We start from the raw sequence: 23,627 nt of genomic DNA on the forward strand, positions 1-23,627 counted from the left end.
ACAATAATATTATCCTACTTCACTGGCTGCAGAAGGAAGACTGATATGGCGAGAAATAAACTACTACATATACAATTAATAAAAAGGTGGTCTTGGCAAAACATGTAAATCAATAGATAATATTTATTTTAAATGCAAAATACTTTTGCAGGTTTTAGCATTTTGTCGAGTATCAAAGAACTTCTCTAATTATTGTGCTATTATGACATATAAAATTAGGGGAAAGTGTGGACCATTTTTAAAATATACCTAAAGCATAAAAATTTCAATTAAAATATCTTTATGAGTGTAAGAGCAATTAGCACTTAAGATATCTGGTGGCTTTAAAATGATAAATGTTCACTGGCCAGCAAACTTTAATATTTAATGGACGCATGATTAATATTTTATGACATCATAAATTTTTATGCCTTAGGTATGTTAAATACCATGACACATAATAATATATACACTAAGTCCTCATTTAAAAATATAGGTTGACACATGAACGTATACCAAATATTATTGTGGACACATGTATTTACATTGCGTGTTTCTTATGAGGCAACATGTGATATATACAATAGCAAAATGTTATTTTCTTAACAGTCAGTTCAGGTAACTGACCATTAAAAAGAAAATTAGTATTATTTATGTGATTTCCAGATGACAGGTTTCATGTTTTTCTGTGGTGTAAGGCAGTGACCTGTGTCATATGCGAGGGTCGCTATGTATCCCCCAGGATGTGCTTAGAAGCATATTAGATCCGCTGGAGTGCCCTGTGCTCACAGCAGGTTTGCCTATGAGACGCAGGGAAGAATAAAAGTGAGTGTGAACTGGTTCAAGTTATTTGACCCAGAAATTATTCAGGAAAACCTGGTATGGGCTTTTATTTTTTAAACGGACTGCAGGAAGGTAGTGGGGCCGGTCCGTTTCCTCCAGCCCAGATCTTATAGTGGCCCATGGCCATAGAATCTGGAGGATAGAAAAAAAAACCCTGCAAGAGAGTTTGGGTGTGTCAGTGTTGGTCTGGGAGTAAGACCTAGCAGGAGGCTTATGAGGAGCTCTTTCCGTGTGGAGAAACACGGGCCTGGCAGAGCCTGAAAAGCCTGACACCCCAGCGTATACGGGGGTGTAATACGCTCACGGCAGCGGATTGTGGACTGCTGTTATTTTTCCCGGCTACATACCGAAGGACTTGTTTGCTTACTTTTCCGGTTTGTGAGTACGCTGTGAAATAAACAAGACTTTATTTGAACTTTATATGGGTCACTGCCTATTCACTGCACAGCAAGGACATCGCTACATCACATATGGTTGGAGAATGCGGAGCAGTGTGAATTAAGGCATACCCCAACACCATTTGCATGTCTGTTATTAAGCCTGCTACATTACAATTCAGGCCTACAGACAAAATGGAGGAGATCCTGAGGCAGCTAGTCCTCACACAGCAACAACAGCAACAAACGAATAACCTGTTGCTGCAGCAAATTACAGCCCTAAGTGAGGCACCTCCAGCACCGACCCCGGAACGTCGCGATGCCCGAGACAAGGTCCGCTCCGCTTTGAGGAAATTGAGTCCGGAAGATGACGTGGAAGCTTTCCTCACCGTCTATGAGCGCACGGCAGAGCGGGAGAATCTGCCAGCAGCACAGTGGGCTGAAGTTGTGGCTCCGTTCTTGAGGGGTGATGCGCTAAAGGCCTACTTTGACCTCAGTCGGGAGGATGCCCAGGACTATTCCAAGCTAAAAGGTGAGATCCTTGCCCGACTGGGGGTTAATACTTATGTGAGAGCTCAACGGGTGTTTTCTTGGACTTTTGTGGAAGCCCAGCCTGCCCGGTCTCAGATTTTTGACTTACTACAGCTTGTGAAACGGTGGCTCCAACCTGAGACTTTAACCACAAGTCAGATTGTGGAGAGGGTGGTGGTCGACCGACTGGTAAGGGCTCTGCCAGCAGCCATACAGCGTTGGGTGGGTCAAGGGGACCCGGGTACCCTAGACCAGGTTGTAGGTCTGATAGAGCGATATAAGGCCACCCAGGACTTTATACGGGACACTGCTCTGCTTCGGCTGTCACGTAAGGCTCCGCCAACTCAGGAGTCTGAGAAAAGTCCACGGCGCTCCACTGGGACAAGACCGGACCGAGTCCGTGCTGAGAGGTTGTCTCGGAAAGAGAGTGACCACAGACCTGTGTCCCCTAAACTGGCTCCAAGGTTACCTCGTGCCACAGTCATTACGTGTTGGCGGTGCCAAGAACCTGGACATGTGGTTGCTAATTGCCCCCTAACAACAGAACCCATGGACTGCGGGTATACCCGCCGCATGTCTATGTATGCCCAGCCAGTCTGCATTGCCACTACAGACCCTGCCGGTACCGAACCTCAGCTGTGCAGAGTGCTCGTTAACGGGTACCAGACGGATGCTCTCTTGGACTCGGGAGCTTGGTGACCCTGGTACACGGGTCCTTAGTTGCTGGGGACAGTCCTAATGGACGAAAGGTGGGGGTAGTGTGCATACATGGGGACCTCCGAGAGTACCCGACTGCGGAGGTCACGTTCTCCACCCCATGTGGAGAGATAAAACATGTGGTGGGAGTGGTAAAGACTCTTCCGTATGGGACTGTGATGGGTAGAGACTTGCCGTTGTTCTGGTCCCTCTTGGAGACCAGAGTTAACCCTCTCAGGGTAAAAAACATTCCGGGTGCAGAACCCGAAGATCCAGAGTCAGGGACACCTGCCATAGGGGTCGCCACGATAGGGACAGTGTGTAATCCCGATAGGTTTCCCCTAGAGGTATTGGCAGGAGAAGTGGAAGAGAATCCACCAATTCATGAGCTGGAGGTGTCACCTGGTAAGTTTAGGACTGCCCAGCTCCAGGATCCCACTCTGACCCGGGCAAGGGAAAGAGTAATCGAGGTGAATGGGGTGGCACAACAACCTGGTGCAGAAAAGGAGTTTCCCCGGATGATGGTCAACCAGGAGTTACTGTACAGGGTTGATAAAATCCAGGATGAGGTGGTGGAACAACTAGTAGTGCCCCAACCCTATCGTCGGGCGGTGCTCGACATGGCTCACACTCACATGTTGGGGGGGCACTTGGGGCCAAAAAGACGTTAGAGTGCATATTACAGAGGTTCTTTTGGCCTGGCGTCTATGCTGAGGTTACAAAGTACTGCGACACATGTCCTGAGTGTCAACTAACCTCACCCACCACGAACTACCAGAGTCCGTTAGTGCCTCTGCCCATCATAGAAGTACCCTTTGAGTGGATAGCGATGGATCTGGTGGGACCAATAGTAAAATCCGCCCAGGGCCATCAGCACATATTAGTAGTCGTAGACTACACCACCCGGTATCCAGAGGCGATACCGCTCCGGCACACTTCGGCTAAACTAATAGCCCGTGAACTGTTTGCCATGTTTTGTCGCCTTGGGCTTCCCAAGGAGATCCTTACAGATCAGGGAACCCCTTTTATGTCTAAAGTAACTAGTGAGCTATGTAAATTGCTCCAAATTAAACAGTTGCGTATGTCAGTGTACCATCCACAAACCGATGGGTTGGTCGAGAGGTTTAATAAGACCCTCAAGGCCATGCTCAAAAAGGTGGTCGCCAAGGATGGGAAGGATTGGGATATGTTATTGCCATATTTAATGTTCGCCATACACGAGGTACCGCAGGCGTCCACGGGGTTCTCCCCATTTGAGCTATTGTATGGCAGGCACCCGAGGGGGCTGCTGGATGTAGCCAAAGAGACATGGGAACAGGATCCCACTCCACATAAGAGTGTTATCGAGTATGTGGCAAGTATGCAGGATCGGATTGCAGTTGTGCAACCCATAGTAAAGGAGCATCTGTTGGATGCCAAGGCCGCTCAGAGCCGTACCTATAATAAAAGGGCCACGGTCAGGACCTTTAAAGAAGGAGACCGGGTGTTGGTACTAGTACCCACCCCAGAGAGTAAACTCATGCTCAAGTGGCAAGGGCCTTATGAGATACGGAGGAAGGTGGGGGAAGTGAATTACAAAGTGTACCAACCCGGGAAAAGAAAACCCGAGCAGTTGTACCATGTAAACCTGCTAAAGGCCTGGAAGGACCGAGAATGTTTGGTCACAGATGCAACTACGGTCATACAATCGGAGGTCCCTCTGGCCCTGGCCAAGGATACAGCCAGGTGTGAGGTAAAGTTCAATGATGCCCTCACAAAACAGCAGCGTCGGGAGGCTCGAGCTTTGGTACAGCAGAATATGGATGTATTCTCAGAGCTGCCAGGGCGAACCTCAGTGATTCAGCATGACATTGTCACTGAGCCCCGGGTAAAGGTGCGGATGAAACCGTACCGAATGCCAGAAGCCCGAAGGCAAGCCATCGCGGCCGAGGTAAAGCAAATGCTTCAGTTGGGAGTCATTGAGGAGTCCCGAAGTGAGTGGGCTAGCCCCATTGTACTAATACCAAAATCTGATGGGTCATTACGCTTCTGTAATGACTTTAGGAAGTTAAATGAAGTGTCAAAATTTGACCTGTATCCCATGCCACGGGTGGACGAGCTAATTGAGAGACTGGGGAAGGCCCAGTACTTCACCACGCTGGATCTCACGAAAGGTTACTGGCAGGTTCCCTTAACAGAGTCAGCGAAAGAAAAGACTGCTTTTATAACCCCAGAGGGTCTCTATCAATACGTTGTCTTACCTTTTGGGTTACATGGGGCTCCGGCCACATTCCAGAGGCTGATGGACATTGTGTTAGCACCACATAGAGATTACGCATCGGCCTATTTGGATGACATAGTCATCTTTAGTACCGACTGGGATACCCATCTGTCCCAGGTACAAGCAGTGCTAGAGTCTCTTAGAGCTGCAGGGTTAACAGCAAACCCAAAGAAATGCACGATAGGTCTCACAGAAGCCCGGTACTTAGGATACGTGATCGGCCGGGGGGTTATCAAACCTCAAGTGAACAAAATTGAGGGCATTCAAAACTGGCCCAAGCCCTTAAGTTCCAAACAAGTGAGGGCATTCCTTGGCATCATTGGGTATTACTGTCGATTTATACCCAATTTTGCTGGTAAATCGGCTTCCCTAATGGACCTGTTAAAAGGGAAGAAAACGGTGATGGTCAAGTGGAATCCTCAAGCAGAGGAAGCTTTCCAGTCTCTGAAGTCGGCGTTGTGTGGACAGCCGGTCCTCATCAGCCCTGACTTCAAGAAAACCTTTATTGTGCAAACCGATGCCTCAGAGGAAGGCGTAGGAGCGGTGCTATCTCAAGAGGTGAACGGGGATGAGCATCCAGTCACCTATTTAAGCAGGAAACTGACCCCGGCAGAGAAAAATTATAGCGTAGTGGAGAAGGAGTGCTTGGCGATTAAATGGGCCTTGTAGTCCCTACGCTACTATTTGCTCGGGCGTCAGTTTCAGTTGGTAACGGACCATTCACCCCTTGTCTGGATGAGAAATGCAAAAGAGAGGAATGCCCGTGTCACCAGATTGTTCTTGTCCCTACAAAACTTCAGCTTCTCTGTGGAACATCGGGCTGGGAAATCACAGGGAAATGCGGATGCCCTGTCACGGGCACCATGTATGCTGACAAATGTTCAACCCCACAAGTCTGAACAGAGGGGGGGTATGTAAGGCAGTGACCGGTGTCATATGCGAGGGTCGCTATGTATCCCCCAGGATGTGCTTAGAAGCATATTAGATCCGCTGGAGTGCCCTGTGCTCACAGCAGGTTTGCCTGTGAGACACAGGGAAGAATAAAAGTGAGTGTGAACTGGTTCAAGTTATTTGACCCAGAAATTATTCAGGAAAACCTGGTATGGGCTTTTATTTTTGAAACGGACTGCAGGAAGGTAGTGGGGCCGGTCCGTTTCCTCCAGCCCAGATCTTATAGTGGCCCATGGCCATAGAATCTGGAGGATAGAAAAAAAAACCCTGCAAGAGAGTTTGGGTGTGTCAGTGTTGGTCTGGGAGTCAGACCTAGCAGGAGGCTTATGAGGAGCTCTTTCCGTGTGGAGCAACACGGGCCTGGCAGAGCCTGAAAAGCCTGACACCCCAGCGTATACGGGGGTGTAATACGATCACGGCAGCGGATTGTGGACTGCTGTTATTTTTCCCGGCTACATACCGAAGGACTTGTTTGCTTACTTTTCCGGTTTGTGAGTACGCTGTGAAATAAACAAGACTTTATTTGAACTTTATATGGGACACTATTCAGTGCACAGCAAGGACATCGCTACATCACAGTGGATACAGTTTATTCTAGCAAATGCTAAGATGTAATGTAAAATGTGTGTTCTCTTCTGAACACCAAAGCATGTGCTAATTTATATTTCGTAACATAATTGAAACGGTAACACTTGCTTGTGTATTTAAAGTGGTGATTTATGTAGATTGCCGTTATAACCAAATTTAAAAATTAAGCCATTATGTATTAGTTTAGGGAATGTAAATGTACTGCTTTTTTATATTCATTCATTCATAAAGGGAAGATCAATAGAGCTCCACATACAATGCCTCAAATAAAGTATTCATACCACGTGAAATTTATCCATACATTTTAACACTACACCCACAAACTTAAATGTATTTTGTGGATTTTAATTGATATACCAACACAAAGACAAAAGTTTTTATGAATTGTAAAGGAAATGATGCATGGTTTTCTAATCACTTTAAAAGTATAAATTGAAGGTGAACCTATGCCCTAGTCCCAAATCTTTTGCAGCCTCTAACAGGTTTTCCTTCAGAACTGCCTTATAGTTAGCTCCATACATATTCCTAGCAATTCTGATCAGCTTTTTCCATCCATGCTGAAGAAAAGAATCCCCACAGCATGATCCTGGCTGTCACCATTATGTTTGACAGTGGGGATAGTGTTTTCAGAGTGATGTGCAGTGTTATTTTTAATGCCGCACATTGCATTTTGCATTAAGTCCAAAAGGTTTGGCTTTGGTCTCATCTGACCAGAGCACCTTTTTCCATATGCCAGCTGTGGAATACCATATATCAATACATCAGTTTGTTTACACTTCACAAATACTTGCTTCTTTGGTTGGTATGTCACAAAAAATCCCATTAAAATACATGTATGCTTGAGGGTGTAACGTGAAAAATGTCTAAAAGTTCATACGCTATGAATACTTTTTCAAGGCACCATGTGTAACAATGTTGAATTGGGAATCTTTGAGGACTTATATTTTATTACAGGTTATTTTAGGAAGAATTGTTGAAATAGTGTATTGAAATTAGACAGTTTACCATTCGACTAGATGATACATATTGTTTACAGTGACTCAAAGTTCATGATATATTTGGTGTATCTTTTGACAGTGTTGTCTAACTTCATAACATCATTTGTTTGTCTCATTCAAAACCATTTTTGTGGCAATATTTTAGTGTAATATAGACCAACTTAGACAACACAAATCTTCATTAAGCCACACCCCTTTGTTGGATGTGCTGGAAAAAGTGTCTAAAATGCTTGCTAAATGTGTGTAAAGCATATGTGCTAGAAACCTTCACAAATTAAGCCACACTTTTGTATAGGTGAATTATGACTAGATCATCTCATCTACTGGTGCGCCATATCTGTCGACGACGTATGCATCAGACATGATATGACTCATCCCATTCAGATCTCTAATGTAGAAGTGTTTAATGCTATCTGAATGTCAGCTGTACAAGTATGTCACATGTTGCATGCAGGTGTAAGAAGCAGGCTCAGGAATTGAGCTGTGCGCATACAAGCAGAAGGAAAAGCTGACTCTGAATCGCATATTTAAATTGTTATTCCCGGCAAGGGAAAAAAAAAACAAATTCATTATTGTAAAGCTTTGTCCAATTTAAAATGTTTAAATAAAAGTTTTATTGAAATGAAAGAAACAGTCACATATAATGCAAGTGGTCACATGATGTGGCCATGGGCTAATATTAAACAGTAAAAACAACAGTAAAAAAAAACTTTTAAAAAACAATTTAAAAAATAACAAAAAAAAATAAAAAGTGAATAAACATGGATGAAAAAATCACACTGACCAATAACATGAAAAATAAGGATATTTATCTGGCTACTTTCTCTATCGTTAAGTTCAAACCTTCAGGGGCCAGCGTGCCGAGCTTAAATATCCAAAAGCTTTCTCTATTTATCAAGCTACTAAAACGGTCTGCCACGGTGTCAGGTATGTGATTATTAATGGTTAATTTCAAAGTATTTAAACTTTTCTGATGCACCGTTAAAAAATGCTGCCCCCCCAGGAAGAAGCTACACGCGAACACCCTCGTTATACCTATATTAGAACCTTTTGTCTTTACCCTTGCGTGTTATTATTTATATATTTTTTCAGTACTTAGAGGCGCAGACCTCTTGGACATCTTGGTATTTGCTGCTTAATCCCTGTTTCAGGCGCCTTCACTACTGAACACATGTTCATATGTCTATCTAAATACTATTACAGCTTGCTACTATTTATATTTTTGCTTCATTTAGAGACGCCCTGTTTTGGGACACTGTCTTTATCTCATCAGTACCTTGGGGGATTTTCTCCAAGCTATATATTGCTAAGCTATACCATGTGCATTTGATTGTCTTTTTCACAGGGCAGATTTTGTGGGTTCATATCATTTATAGGTATTTTAGCCATTTAGGTTAGGGTTTTCATCTAGGCACTTGTCTATTTAAGAGGGTGTAAAGCCTTATTAGGTAGTACTTTTGTGTTAATGTATCTTCATTTTTAATTTATATGTTTTTACTCAGATGTTTTCAGTAAAGATTGTAATTTTAAATTATTGGACAGTGAATAATTTAATCTATTGGTAATAAACCTTCAATTTCTATTTTAAATAAAAAGCCTTAAAAATAAATATTCTACACAACTTTTGAGACATTACGGTTTCCAATAGTACAAGCAAAAAACTGGCACTTCATATCAAATAATCACATAGATTCGGACTAACACTGCTAGGATGCCGAAAGAAGAGATCCACATAATAAAATCTAATGTTTTATTAATAATATTAAAACAACAAAAAAATTTAAAGTAGAGCAAGAGTGCCCTAACTAGGAGGGACACTGAGCCAAAACTAGAACTTCACCGAATAGTATATAACTGCTACTGTGAAAGATAGTCTAGACATCTAATTTAAATTTTTGCAAAATTTGAGGTTCATTCTATTCACTTCAAAGAGATTCACTCATCTCTCTCGTGTCTTAATGGAAAATAATGCACTTCCTTTTTAGGTTCTATTTAGATAATTTAGATAATTTAAATAATAATATTTTACCTAAATTCAATGCATCAATAGCAAAAACATAGGAAGCAACTAATTATGGTGTTATGCCAGAATTCTGAAGTAAAATTAGTCGATAGGTGGAGATAATTTTGAGCAACTCGGAAGTCGTGCATACATATTTTGACATTTGGCATTTACATGCCAAACCTGCCTAGCTACACCATAACAGTCATAGCATGGGTGAGACATGGTCAAGATGGGGTGTGGCTATGCCTGCTCCTGTAGTCAGAAAAAGCTTTGCCACTTTTGCAGTGTAACTAAGTTTAGAAGCAAACACCAATTTCTACACATCTCCGATAATGATGCATGATGGGAAACAAATGTGTATTACAAATATTCAAGGGCTGAGATAATTATCATCCTCTTCAGTTCTTTGCTAAAATCAGTTTTTTTTTAGTAAAGGATTTGATAAATGACTGTTGTAGTATTAGTTTCCATCACTAACTCACATGGTTGAAGGGTAGTAAAACCTGCAATTTCACTATAGCTCTGTTTCCCTTTGTGCGCACACAACACAGAGTTGATGGGACAGGAATACAAAATGGATTGTCACTATTGATAAGCGAGCAGTAAACTGGTCAGGTGCTTGGTACTTGAATCAAGCACATCGGACAACTTGACAAAGACTAGTAGAGGCAGATAGCAGGCAGGAAGCAGCAGGAAAGGCTGGATAGGTTAGTGGTGAGTAGAAATGAATGAATTTGTTATTGTCCCTGCTTATTCGGCAGTCAATAGCGCTTACCAATTAAGCTACAATGGGAACCACGATACATGGAGCACTCCGGCTGATCAGCTATTTGGCTCCGCTACTGCATGTGTCCTGGCTGTGTGACAGTCACAACATACAGGCTCTCCATGCATGTGCTGTGGCAGTCACACAGCCATGACACATGCAACTGCAGCACCTGATCAGCTGATCAGCAAGCGCTCCATGTATCCTGGTTCCCACTGTAGCTTATTCGGTAAGTGCTATAGCTTGCCGAATAAGCAGGGACCTGAACAAATTTGCTCATCTCTAGTGGTGAGAATATTTTTTATATCTTTTGTTTACTATGCTCTGGATTCAATCCAGACTCCAGAGCATAATAACAGACATTAAACTTGCAAAGAATAACTTCTCTTTGATTCAAATTTCAAATAAAAATCTGCATGAATGGGTAAATTCAACGTTTGACTGATTCACTCATCTGTACAAAAGCGCTAATTTTTTGCACTTTTTTATTTAAAAAAAGACATGAAATGTCTGTCAGTAAAGTGTGATATTTAATGGACTATTGATTGCTACTGTGTTACCATCTGTTTATATGGAGAGGTCACTTTGATTACACATTATTGATGTGGGCTAACCTTCTCCATCCAAGTTTTTATGATTTTTTAGAACACATGGCCAGCCAAAAAACAAAAAGAGCACAATCTGAGTTACAGTACCTGTGCAAACGTCAGTACTAATCACAACAAATGCAACAAAAAAAGTCTGAGACGTCTTCCAAAATTCGAACTAAACAAAAAAAATAAATAATGTTGGATTGTAAAAGGTTAAAGAATTTGAAACAAGAACAGTGCTAAAAGAGCTAAGAATTTTACTTGTGTCTTTTTAGGGCAGTTGAAGACTGCTCTTTTTGCAATTTGCTGCAAACTTAAATTCCAAAAAATACACCATGATGAATAAAACAGAAGGTTATTTACATGAGCGTAAAAAGTTATTGTGGTACTGTATATGTTAATAAAGTCCTGACAAAGACAAACACTGGACAGTTAAAAAAACAAAGCAGTTTTATTTAAAAATAACAAAAAAAGAGTGAAAATTGAAGCATCAAAGAGGGAATAAAAATACATGTAAAAAAGTAATCAAAAGCGAAAATTATAAAATGTAAATAACCTAATTTAACTAATAAGTGCAAAAAATAAGCAACATCAAAAATTGTCTAAATACTCATCATGAGAATGTGGTCTTATAAATGTGAATATTTGTTTGCAGAACAACCAAAGGTAAGAATACAAAGCCAGGGGTGAACACAGACAGCTTGGGGCCCCTGTTCAGGAAATGTGTCTTGGCCACCCTCCTTTTAAGGTGACAAAGCTACATATTATATCGTATATACTTGAGTATAAGCCGACCAGAGTATAAGCCGAGACCCCTAATTTTGCCACAAAAAGCTGTGAAAACTTATTGATTCGAGAATAGGCCTAGGGTGGGAAATGCAGCAGCTACTGGTAGGTTTCAAAGCTAAAAATAGATACCAATAAAAGTCAAATTAATTGAGACATCAGTAGGTTAAGTGTTTTTGAATATCCATAGTGAATCAGGAGCCCCATATAATGCTGCATAAAATTCATGGGGGCAAAGAGGAAGGTGCAGCTGAAAGTGCAGGTTTCTTCATCAGGTGGGGGGCATACTCATTGGTGACGCCACTGGCACAGGGCCCCTCATAGTACGCAAAAGTGTCTCTGGCAGTGGGAGGCGCCACCCGCCGTTAAACACACCGCCGTACTATGAGGGGCCCTGTGCCAGTGCCAACGAGTGGGCCCCCCCTGCTTGCTCTGGATCACAGCACCTGCAAAGTTGAAATACTTACCTCTCCCTGCTCCACTGCCGTGACGTATGCCGCGTTTCCTGGGCCCACGAAAATCTTGAGCCAGCCCTACCCCCCCATAACTTTAGCCAATTGACCCCAGTTTTCAATGCCTAACTATTATTATAAAGTAAATTAAGATTGACAAGCTTAAGTAATAAGAATTGATGCTTTTGGCATTAAAATGTCCACTGTAGGTGTTTTCCTGTCCTCCACTCATTGCCGATTTTGATTCCCCATTGACTTGCATTGGGTGTCATGTTTCAGTCGGCCCCTGACTTTTCGCGAAACCCGACTCGATCCGAAAAAAGTAAAAGTCACTCAACTCTAGTGGGTAGTTCTCTTGGTGGGCAACTTTGTGTAACGTTTGATAAGACCCTATTTGCTCTTTTGTGTCTCCCTCTTTGCTCTGACTGTTTGCTGCTTTGTAATGGTATTTTGGTCGCTGCTCTCTTAATCCAATGAATTTGTCTGGCAGAAACCTTCCTCATTATTCCTTTATCTGCATGAACTCTGTCTGTGCTCTGTTTCAGTCACAAATCTCTTCACAGTATTATGATCACTCTCAATTTTTCGTGAAATATCTGATGTTTTCATACCTTGTCCAAGGCATTGCACTATTTAATGCTTTTCAGCAGCAGAGAGATCCTTTTTCTTTCCCTTATTGCTTGAAACCTGCTTAATAATGTGGAACGTCATTTTTAAGTAGTTTTCCTTTAATTATAATCACCTGGAAAACTAATTATCATGTGTTTAAGATTGATTTCAGTGATCGATTGAGTCCTGAGACACAATACCATCCACGAGTTTATTTGAAAAACAAAACAATTTAATCTTTATGACACTTAAATCCAATTTGCATAATAATTTGAGACATGGTGTATATATTTATAGCCACACACATACTTGTATGCATGTATACTGTATATTACATAGTCTTCTTTATTATGAATATTGTCATCCCTTACATATTGGAGCCCTGTTTTTTAATACATACCGTCCTGTCTTGTTAGATGTATAATGTAATGATGGCTGATGGAGCGTGGGAAAGCTTCTTTTCTAAAGGAGGAGCTGATGGTCTGGTTGTCTGGTCACCAGCTCCTCCACCAGTAGTCATTTTATATCTAACAAGAGAGGGGACTTTGTAATAAAAGAGGGCACTGTGAAAAACAAAAATAACAAGAATACACAATGTAAGAGTCAGCACCGTACATAATAGCAGAGGAAGCTATATAATAAGGGAGGGCACTATACACTAAAGGACTGTGCCATACATAAGTGAGTACACTATATACTAAGGGACTGTGCTCTACATAATAAGTGAGTACACTTTATACTAAGGGACTGTGTTAGACAAAATAATCGATAATAACATCTTCCTCCACCTCCCCTGTTCCTAAATCCATTAAAAATCCCCCTTCCTCCCATCCCAATCCCTCACACACCTCATTGTCTTCCTCCCCCTGCATCCCATTATTGCCCTCTCCCCCACCCCCATGATTTCTCTCTTCACCACTTCCATCATTGCCTCCTCCCCACCACCCCATCATTGTTCTTTCTACTGCAACCATCATTGCTTTCTCCCTCACCACCCACATCATTGTCCTTTCCACCGCTATCATCACTGTCTTTTCCCCAGCACTCCATCATTACCCATTCCATGATCTCCATCATTTCCTCCTCCCCACCACCCCCATCATTAGCCATTCCACCGCCTCCATCATTGCCTCCTCCCCATCACCCCATCATTGTCCTTTCCACTGCCATCATCATCTTCTCACCCATCATTGCCCATTCCATGCCCTCCATCATTTCCTCCTCTCCCACCATCCCCATCATTGCCCTTTCCACCACCACCTTCATTGTCTTTTCCCCCACCACCCCATCATTGCTAATTACATTGCTTCCCTCATTTCCTCCTCTCCACCACCCCAATATTGCGCATTCACCACCTCCATCATTTCCTCCTCCCACCACCCCCAGTATTGCCCTTTAAACCACCCCATCATTGCTTTCTCCCCCACCACCCCTATCATTGCCCTCTCAGTCAACCCAATCATTAATCATTGCCTTCTGCCCCATCACCCCCATCATTGCTCTCTGTCAACCTAAGCATTGCTTTCTGCCCAATTACCTCCATCATGGCCCTTTCTGTCAACCCAATCATTGCCTTCTGCCCCATCCCCCCCATCAGTGCCCTCTCCATCAACCCAATCATTGACTTCTGCCTCATCACCCCATCATTGCCCTCTCCTACACCTACACACAGACACACACAGCACCATTCACCTCTCTGCATACACACACACACACATCACCTCTGCGCATGGTATCCTGAATCCTCACCATTGCCAGCAGTTTCCTGTCTCGCACAGCCGTGAGGCTGAATGATGGTGTCATTCAGCAGCTGCTGTGTGAGACAGGAAGAGCAGGCAGGAAGCAGGGCAGATCCATTCCCTGCAGCTCCTCTCCGCTGCCATTTCCTCTTGCATGGAGCAGAGCTGCAAGGATTGCTCCCAGCCTGACACACATGAGAGAAATCTGGCCAGGGGTCCCCTGGAGCTGGATAAACTGGCCAGATTGCCCTCATTATTAGCAACCCTGCAGGAGCCCCCTAGGAGCCTCTGGGCCCCGTTGCAGCTGCACCGGTTGAAACTGTGTTTCTTTTAATCTTTAAGCTGTTTAATTACAAGGCAATCAACCTATTTATATAGGAAGCAGATAATTGGTTTAATAATGTTTCAGAGAGTCTTTTAGAGCTCGTTCTAGCATTGCATTTGATTATAGGTAAATTGCATGCTTTGAGTTACAATGTTTAAAGGTATTTGAGTCTGGCAGTCCATAGATACATTTAAATATTGACAACATATAAAGAAATATTATTTCTAGCAATATTGCAGAGTTTAGTTCTAGTTCAACAGATGTTTTACCATTCATTCAGATGCACCCACAGGCTTGTCTATAATAATCGTTTTATTTCTATATCTCCAACATATTTTGCATCACTTTACAATAAATTTTCAGGGTTTTAAGTATTTTGACAAAACAAAACACCAAAAAGTCCTAAAATCCTGTAAAGACACTAAGCTTTTAGAAATGATAAACAAATACAGTGAGAAATAGTTATTAACTGCAATCTAAATTTGCATGATCTGAAGTTTCACAATTCCTGACTGATGCCATCTCTTAAGGTACCTTCACACATAACGATATCGTTAACGATATCGTTGCTTTTTGTGATGTAGCAACGATATCGTTAAGGAAATCGTTATGTGTGACAGCGACCAACGATCAGGCCCCTGCTGGGAGATCGTTGGTCGCTGAACAAAGTCCAGAACTTTATTTCGTCGCTGGATCTCCCGTGGACATCGCTGGATCGGCGTGTGTGACACCGATCCAGCGATGTCTTCACTGGTAACCAGGGTAAACATCGGGTAACTAAGCGCATGGCCGTGCTTAGTAACCCGATGTTTACCCTGGTTACCAGCGTAAAAGTAAAAAAAAACAAACACTACATACTTACCTACCGCTGTCTGTCCCCGGCGCTGTGCTCTGCACTCCTCCTGTACTGGCTGTGAGCGTCGGTCAGCCGGAAAGCAGAGCGGTGACGTCACCGCTCTGCTTTCCGGCCGCTGTGCTCACAGCCAGTACAGGAGGAGTGCAGAGAAGCTGAGCGCCGGGGACAGACAGCGGTAGGTAAGTATGTAGTGTTTGTTTTTTTTTACTTTTACGCTGGTAACTAGGGTAAACATCGGGTTACTAAGCGCGGCCCTGCGCTTAGTAACCCGATGTTTACCCTGGTTACCGACATCGTTGGTCGCTGGAGAGCTGTCTGTGTGACAGCTCTCCAGCGACCAAACAGCGACGCTGCAGCGATCCGGATCGTTGTCGGTATCGCTGCAGCGTCGTTTAATGTGAAGTGGCCTTTACAGTCAGCAACAATGGATGCCAGAACTTGCTTTGATTGCTGTTGTTTAATGATTTAAATGCCACTGTTTGTGACTAACAGAGATATTAAAGTATTATCATTGCTGGTGCATGTGTGCATGGTAGTCGGGGGACCTGCTGAATGTCCCCAGACCTGCCATCTTAGTCCTACTGTGATGTTTATACAAAGAATGAGATTCATTCAAGAACTACCATTCCATTATATAAGGCAATAACATAGTACTGCAGTATACAGTATAAGTAATCAAATGATCACAGGTTCACGTTTCCGTAATAAGGTTAAAAAAATGTAAAAGAAAAGTTTTTTTTTAAATATTTTTAAAATTTAAACCCATAACTAGCGATTAACTGATTTGATGAGCTTCCAATTTGCACGGATTTTACTACTGTAGGTAATTTATTTTGGAGCAAATGTATTCTGCATGAATCATATGTTGTTTTGTAAGCTCTTGGCTGATCCCAGAACATAATAAATGTAGGATGATTAAAAAAAATAATAATACTCACCACTAAAGGTGAGCAAACCTTTCAAGGTTCGGTTTGGTTCAATTCGCCAAATGATTAGACGTTTGCCATGTTAGATGAATCGTTCAAATTACGTACCCGGACCCCATTATATTCATTGGGAGGCCAAACCAAATGCATACACAGCACCATAAGGGGTGACAAAAAGCTTCCCAAGCAGCTAACATTAGGGGTAGACACCATGAAAAGTTGCATCAACTGACTCACAGTAGAAATTTGCAAATGGCACGGCAGCAGTCAGCCATGAGCCATGCATGAGGTATCAGGGTCTGGCCCAGCATTTACATCTTTGAGTTGAAATTTCAATTAAGACGAGGTGGGTGAGGGACCAGTGTAAGCCTGATGTGCTGGGAGCCCTGATACCTCATGCAACATCTTAAACTTGATGTTTGATCAGCCACACTCAGGTGGCACAAATATCATCTTGGTATACCAAAAATGTTATAAAGATTTAAGGATAGCAACACGGGTAGTTGACTGAAAGTAATTGCAGATCTGCTGGTCTGGGAACCCTACTGCTGCAGGCAACACACATGAAGGAGACCAAACTTGGAGTATAAATATTTCCCAAAATTACTGGCACGCACCACTAAAGTGTCATCAATTTCCCAGAGTAGCAATATTATAATTGTGTAGTTTTTTGAAAACTTCAGTTACAGTACAGTCTACTCGACTCCCTTTATTTGGCAGCCACACAGTGGTATTATTATTTGTATTGTTATTTATTGTTATAGCACCATTTATGTGAAAAGGGTATACATAATAAAAACAAGTTCAATAATCTTAAAAAATACAAGTAGCCGATTGCTACTGGAGGAGAGAGGACCCTGCCAAAGTGAGGGTAGAGCTGCTGGTGCAGCAGTATGGTGGAGAGATGGTTAGTGTAGGTTGTAGGCTTGTCAGAAGAGGTATCTCTACAGGTTCCTTCATGTTCCTTTTGAAAGTTCCCATGGTAGGCGAGAGTATGACATGTTGAGAGACACAGTTCCAGAGTAGAAGGAATCTACAGGAGAGATCTAGTATGTGATTGTGATTAGAGGAGACAAAAGGGGAGTAGAGAAGGAGATATTGGGATGATCAGAGGTTGCATGCAGGTAAGTAACAGGAGTCTAGGACACAGATGTATGGAGGAGAAGGTTTTTGATCGCTTTGTATTCCAAACTTATGGTTCAGAACCGAAGTCTCTGGGCAACGGGAAGCCAGTGCAGGGATTCAGAGAGGGGAGAAGCTGTGGAATTGTGGAGTGACAGGTGGATTAGTTGTTCAGCAGAGTTTAGGATTAAATGGATGGGTTCAATAGTGTTAATAAGGAGGTCACAGAGCAGGAGATTGCAGTAGGAAAAGATGAGGACATGCACTAGTTTTTTTTACGGATTTATGGTTGAGGAATCTGTGAATTTGGGAGATATTATTGAGTTGGAGTCGGCAGGAAGGAGAAAGAGCCTGGTTCTGAAATTTGAAATAGAGGTCTGTTAGGGTTCGCGGACCGCACTAAATATAAATTAAAAATAAATAAAGTGCAATCGCAACCCGAGTTCCACTGTGCAGTGATGGAAAACTGCAGCTAGTGAACAATGGCGGAGTGAAGCTGCGAGCTAGCACTATAAACACACTGAGTTAAACATCACTCAGTGTGAAGAGAGCGCTGAGTACCTAGCTCTGTTGCACCACAGAGTGGTAATAAGAAGCAAGCACTCAGAGCTTTCCCATGTTAGACATCGCAGGAGTAAAGCAGTAATTATGCTAGTTGGGCTCCCTATAGCTACCCCCTAAGGAAGTCTAAGCAGGTGGTTGTGCTTGCTCTGACACTTGGATGTGCTATCTGCACACATGACTTGAGCCACGCGGAGTCAGAGGCTAAGCCAAGCGGGAGTTCTCTCCCTACACTGCCTGCCTAAACACACATTCACCATGCTAGAAGCGGCACATGTGCACACACAGAGTGGTGATGTATCCACCAACATATAAGGCATAAATGATTTTAGGACGCTGACGCGCGCTCCAGGAAACCTTTTAATGTATATGTTCCTGTTCAAGTCCAGTCAGACAGGACCTTGCTCGTGGACCAATCTGGAACTGCCACATCATCCGAGCAGCTGACGACCAACCACCAATGACAGGTCACACCTCACAAACATGCTCAGTAGAGTGATTTCTGGACTTAGCCTCTGGGACGCCTGCTTGCGGCTGTGTATTGCTAGTTACTATTGCTTTGGCTGGAGAGCCTGCAGTAATCAAGTGACCAGCACGAGTCTGGGCAAAAAGCTGATACCGACATCTTTGCTGAGCTGCTCCAACTGCGGCTGAAGCATATTGGGAGATCGCAGAGACAGGCAAGGCTTGGGATCTACAAGGTGCAGTAGGAGAATCCAAGCGCCTTATAAGATTAGAGTCAAGCCATTGATTTTTATGGATAGGTCAGTTGGGAGAGTTTGAACGAGATGGTAAAAAGTTGATAAATTTGGTTTTATTCATGTTAAAGTTTAGAAATCTAGCAGAGAAGAAAGATGAAATAGAGATTGACATTGCGAGATTCTGGTAAGTAAGGAGGTGATATCAAGTCCTGAGAGATACAATGGGTACAGAAAGTATTCAGACCCCTTTACATTTTTCACTCCTTGTTTCATTGCAGCCATTTGGTAAATTCTATTGATGAGCGAGCACTAAAATGCTTGGGTGCTCGTTGTCGGGTCTAGCAGATTGGAACACTCGGGTACTCGACCCAAGCAACGAGCCCAATGTAAGTCCATGGGAGACCCGAGAATTTTTACTGCGATCCCTCCTGGGTGTCCTCCTAAGGTCTAAAAACATCTAAAAATGATGGAAACACTGCTTAAATGACATGGGGACATCATGGGGATTGCCCTTGGAAGCATTCCTGACTCCTATTTCACAGCTGTAAACAATTTTTTCCGAGATTCATGCCATTTTTCCCGATGCCACAAAAACACACTAAAAAGAAATCAAAACAGATTTTGCTGGGAAATATGTCAAGGTACATTCTTTGCAGGTTAATGACTTGCCTGTAACACCAAATAATTAACCCCAGACTGAAAATTTTCTCCACAATTTGGGCTTGATTCAGACGCAGCATTTTTTGAAGTGTTTTTCAACTTTAACATTGCTTTCAACCACTACAAATGCATTCACTGGGAAATGTAATTGTAACATTTAACAACCCTAGCTGGCCATGTGGTGTGTGACAGATAAGCAGACCCATCTTGTTTTGTTTATGAAGGAGGGACTCAAAGTCACAAAGCCTATTTGTACTGGTGCATCAGACGGCATTAATCTTCTTAAAGGGCCATTATTAAACTGTGGGTATCCTAAACTGCCAGCCCCCCGAGGAAGCTCTAAAACACGAAATGCGTGTCGGGGCTATTATTAGGACACCTTACATAGGAGACTGCACACATGGATAAGCATTATGCATGGTCCATGGCTTAGTTTCACTGTTATACTCCTTTTGGGCAGGTTGCAATATGGGTGGGTGTTAGTGTGGACAGGGTACATTCCTAAGATAGGGTTACTGGTTATTTGGCTAAAACCGCTGTCCCTCCCCTCCACCCTGTATGTGTGCACACATTCTTTGCACCTTTGCCATTATGCAATTGCATCTGTACATTGTTTAATGTGTGCATATCCTTGTTGGTGTTCTTTGTAGTCATGCACCTTATCCTCAACACTTGTTGTTTTATGTGTCTGTATTTTCTAAATAAAATTTATTGGTTTTATATTTAACTGATCATGGTACGTATTATTGGTATGGGGCATTATGCTCCTTGGAGTTTATAGATTTATATTTATAGGGGAGTTTTGCCCCCTTTTTTCCCCCGTTGGAGTGCAATGGGCACGTCCTGTAGAAGGGATTTTTCTACCCACAATTACGTCCTCAGTGTTGGTTTTTGTTATAGGGTCTCCTAAAATGTTGTAGCCTATGCTGTGAGTGGATGGGCTGCCAAGAATTACGACACATCACAATACCTCTTTCATAAGATGACTAACCGGCACACATATACACTATATCTACAATCTATAAAATAAATAAATAATAATCTAAAATCTATAGAACATAAAATACTTCCATCAATATATATAGTGCATAAAAAGTGTGACAAAAAAAGTGGAACCCACTCAATATATAGAAAACACCAAACCTAAAGCAAGGATCACAGAAAAAGAGTACCAACAGGCTAGGATGTGCAAATATTCAATATATTTATTTATTATGATAACATGTGATAATACAGACATATAAAATATTAAAAAGGATGTGCACTACAGGACATATACTGTTATAGATATTACATAAATATGTATAAATACATATAAAATAGTAACCCTCAATAGGTAAAACCTGATGCCGAAGAAAAAAGAAAATGTTTTTTTGTGTAAAAAATTATTTAGTATGAAACACATATAAATGTATATATAAACGATTAAAGTGCTCAAGTGCTGCGATAGATAATAATATATTGCACTGGTCCAATATATTATATACCAGGACCAATATAAGAACACCACTGTGAGTAAAAAACGTGATTAAAAAATTAGGAGCATACAGGTACCTTAATGGGATTACTGTCCTAGTGCACAACGCGCCCCGACGCGCGTTTCGGTAAAATTTCCTTCGTCAGGGGGAGTAATTTATAGTAGAACGCCGGGTTTTTATAATGCGTGCACTTCCGTGATTAGCTGCGGTCCGAGTACCCTCGGCGCATGCGCAGACAGGAGGTCCCGGAAGTCCCGGAGCGCCACGTCACATGACCGGACGCACGGCATTATGGAGCCGGCGTAACCAAGGTCACAGCAACGCTACACACCAGGGCATCGGGGGCACAGACCACGCATGCGCACAGCCCGGAACGCGCAATCACTGAGTACAAACACAACAATTATACAGCGAATAAGTGAAAATGTTTAAAAATATATATATACATATAATGATGAAGGGGGTCAATAATTAATACCTAGGTGTGGCTAAAAAATCCCGAAGCCCCGCATTATATGGCCGGACATATAAAAGTATCAGATGTAACCAAGGCCACAGTGCAACTATATCAGGGGCAAAAACCACGCATGCGCATAACAAACAGCGCACTCTCAATGGACGCAGATGAAAAAAATATATAGAGTAGCGATGGACAGCACTATTAACATAATCAGGACAAGTACTATTAAGTACACAACTGTACATATATACATCTATATACATATATAGAGAAAACCATATATTAGAACAGAATACATTAACAATAAATAATAGTAATAATAGTAATAATAAATAAAGAAATATAGAAAAGAATAAATATATTAATAACTAATAAATGAAAATAAAAATAAAAAATAATAATAAAAATATACCAAAAATAAAAAATCAAAAAAAAAAAAAAATGAAAAAAATGAACATAAATAAAAATAAATATAAATATATAAATAAAAATAAAAATAAAGGCAATAAATGAAAAATAAAGAAAAAAATAAAAATAAATATAAAAAAATTAATAATAATAATAATTAAAAATAATAATATAATAAACAAAAATTGTAAAAATGTCTCTATTCCACCTATTACAATATCAATCAATTACATCATATAAACATAATAATATCTAATGAGAATATATATCGATAATGATCCACATATAGTAACACCCAACTAAGTGGGTTAATGAATGTCCATAGTTGCTGAAGAAGAAAATATTTCAACGATTAAGCGTCCATAGTAGTCATATTGATCCATCTTCAAAACATAATAACCAATACATCACTAGAATATAAAAAATAAAATGGCGTTAAAATCATATAAAAACTAATATTAAAATGACAGTGTGCAAAAAAGAGAAAAGGGGCCAACTCCAAAAAGAAAAGGAAAAAAGAAAAAAGAAGAACATGGGAATCAAAGTTGATCATAGAAAAGGGGCAAAGGATATATGTTCATTTAAACCATTAGGGAAAACCGTATCGAGTGTCCATATCCACTTTGTTTCCATCATGGCCAACCTTGAACTAATATTCCCACCACGTTCACTGGGTTTAATGACATCAATACCAGTCACTCTCAAAAGGGACGCATCACAATTGTGAAATAATTTAAAATGTTTTGGTAAAGTCTTTAAAATAGAAATATCATCAATATCATTAGCTGCTTGGATACCCAGGACGTGTTCACGAGTTCGAACTTTCAATTGCCGCGTTGTCATTCCCACATAGATCAAGGCACAAGGACATGTCGCATAATAAATAACTGCCTTTGTTCCACATGTTATTGTATTTCTAATATCATATGTCTTAGTTCTTTTTGAATTTGAGAAAAACTGGGTTTTTTCAATGTTTGGACATGCCACACATCCCTTACATGGCCTGCAGCCAGGAGAATCCTTAAATTTAGATAGGAAAGTAGGGACTATAGGGTCATAGTGGTAATGACTTCTAACAAGGTAGTTACCTAAATTTTTTGCCCGTTTATATGTAATATTGGGGGTCTTACCGATATATTGCGCTAAAACAGGATCGGCCTGGAGGATTGACCAAGATTTCGAGAGATATAATCTCATCAAATCAGCCTGTCCATGAAATTTTGTAATATACCTAACCACATTGTTTGATGGAGTAGGTTTATCGCAATATAAAGCTTGGTGTCTAGATGTATACTTTGCACGATGATAAGCCCTTTTTATAGAACGCTGACTATATCCACGCTCTTGAAACCTATTTTTTAACTCCATTGCCTGTTTTTCAAAGTCCCTATCATCAGAGCATAGCCTTCGAAGGCGTAAAAATTGTCCTATAGGAATGGATTTTATCATTGCTGGGGGATGTGATGAAGTGGCATGTAACAGAGCATTAACTGAGGTGGATTTACGATATAGATCAGTTTGCAAACAGTCATCCTCTCCTCTCTTTACCATAACATCTAAGAACTCAATCATATTTTTGTCAAATTTGTATGTTAAATGTATATTTTGACCATTCTGATTCAGAAGGGACATAAAAGAATGAAGTGCCTCCTCTGAATCCTGCCAGATAATAAAAATATCATCTATGAATCGCACCCATAGTGGGATGCGATCCACGGACGAAAATAAATCAGATGAGAAGAGGTCCCTCTCCCACAGCCCCAGGAACAAATTAGCATAAGCGGGCGCAAAAGACGCCCCCATGGCAGTGCCCTGGAGCTGTAGGTAGAGGGACCCCTTAAAAAGAAAAAAATTATGACATAACGAAAAACCCAACAGTTCAGTAACAAATTCGTTCGTGGCCAATGAGATAGAGGATGACTGTAAAAAATGTTTAACTGCTCGTATACCATCAACATGT

The 23,627-nt window shown here is 41.5% G+C and overlaps 1 protein-coding gene across 1 annotated transcript in view; it reads right to left on the reverse strand.

The window, feature by feature from the left end:
• NAALADL2 (N-acetylated alpha-linked acidic dipeptidase like 2) overlaps positions 1–23,627 on the reverse strand; it is a 980,368-nt gene that overhangs the window by 633,343 nt on the left and 323,398 nt on the right. The gene's annotated exons all lie outside the window — the stretch shown is intronic.

Source organism: Ranitomeya imitator, chromosome 5, assembly GCF_032444005.1.
Source record: "Ranitomeya imitator isolate aRanImi1 chromosome 5, aRanImi1.pri, whole genome shotgun sequence".
Taxonomy (NCBI): Eukaryota; Metazoa; Chordata; class Amphibia; order Anura; family Dendrobatidae; genus Ranitomeya; species Ranitomeya imitator.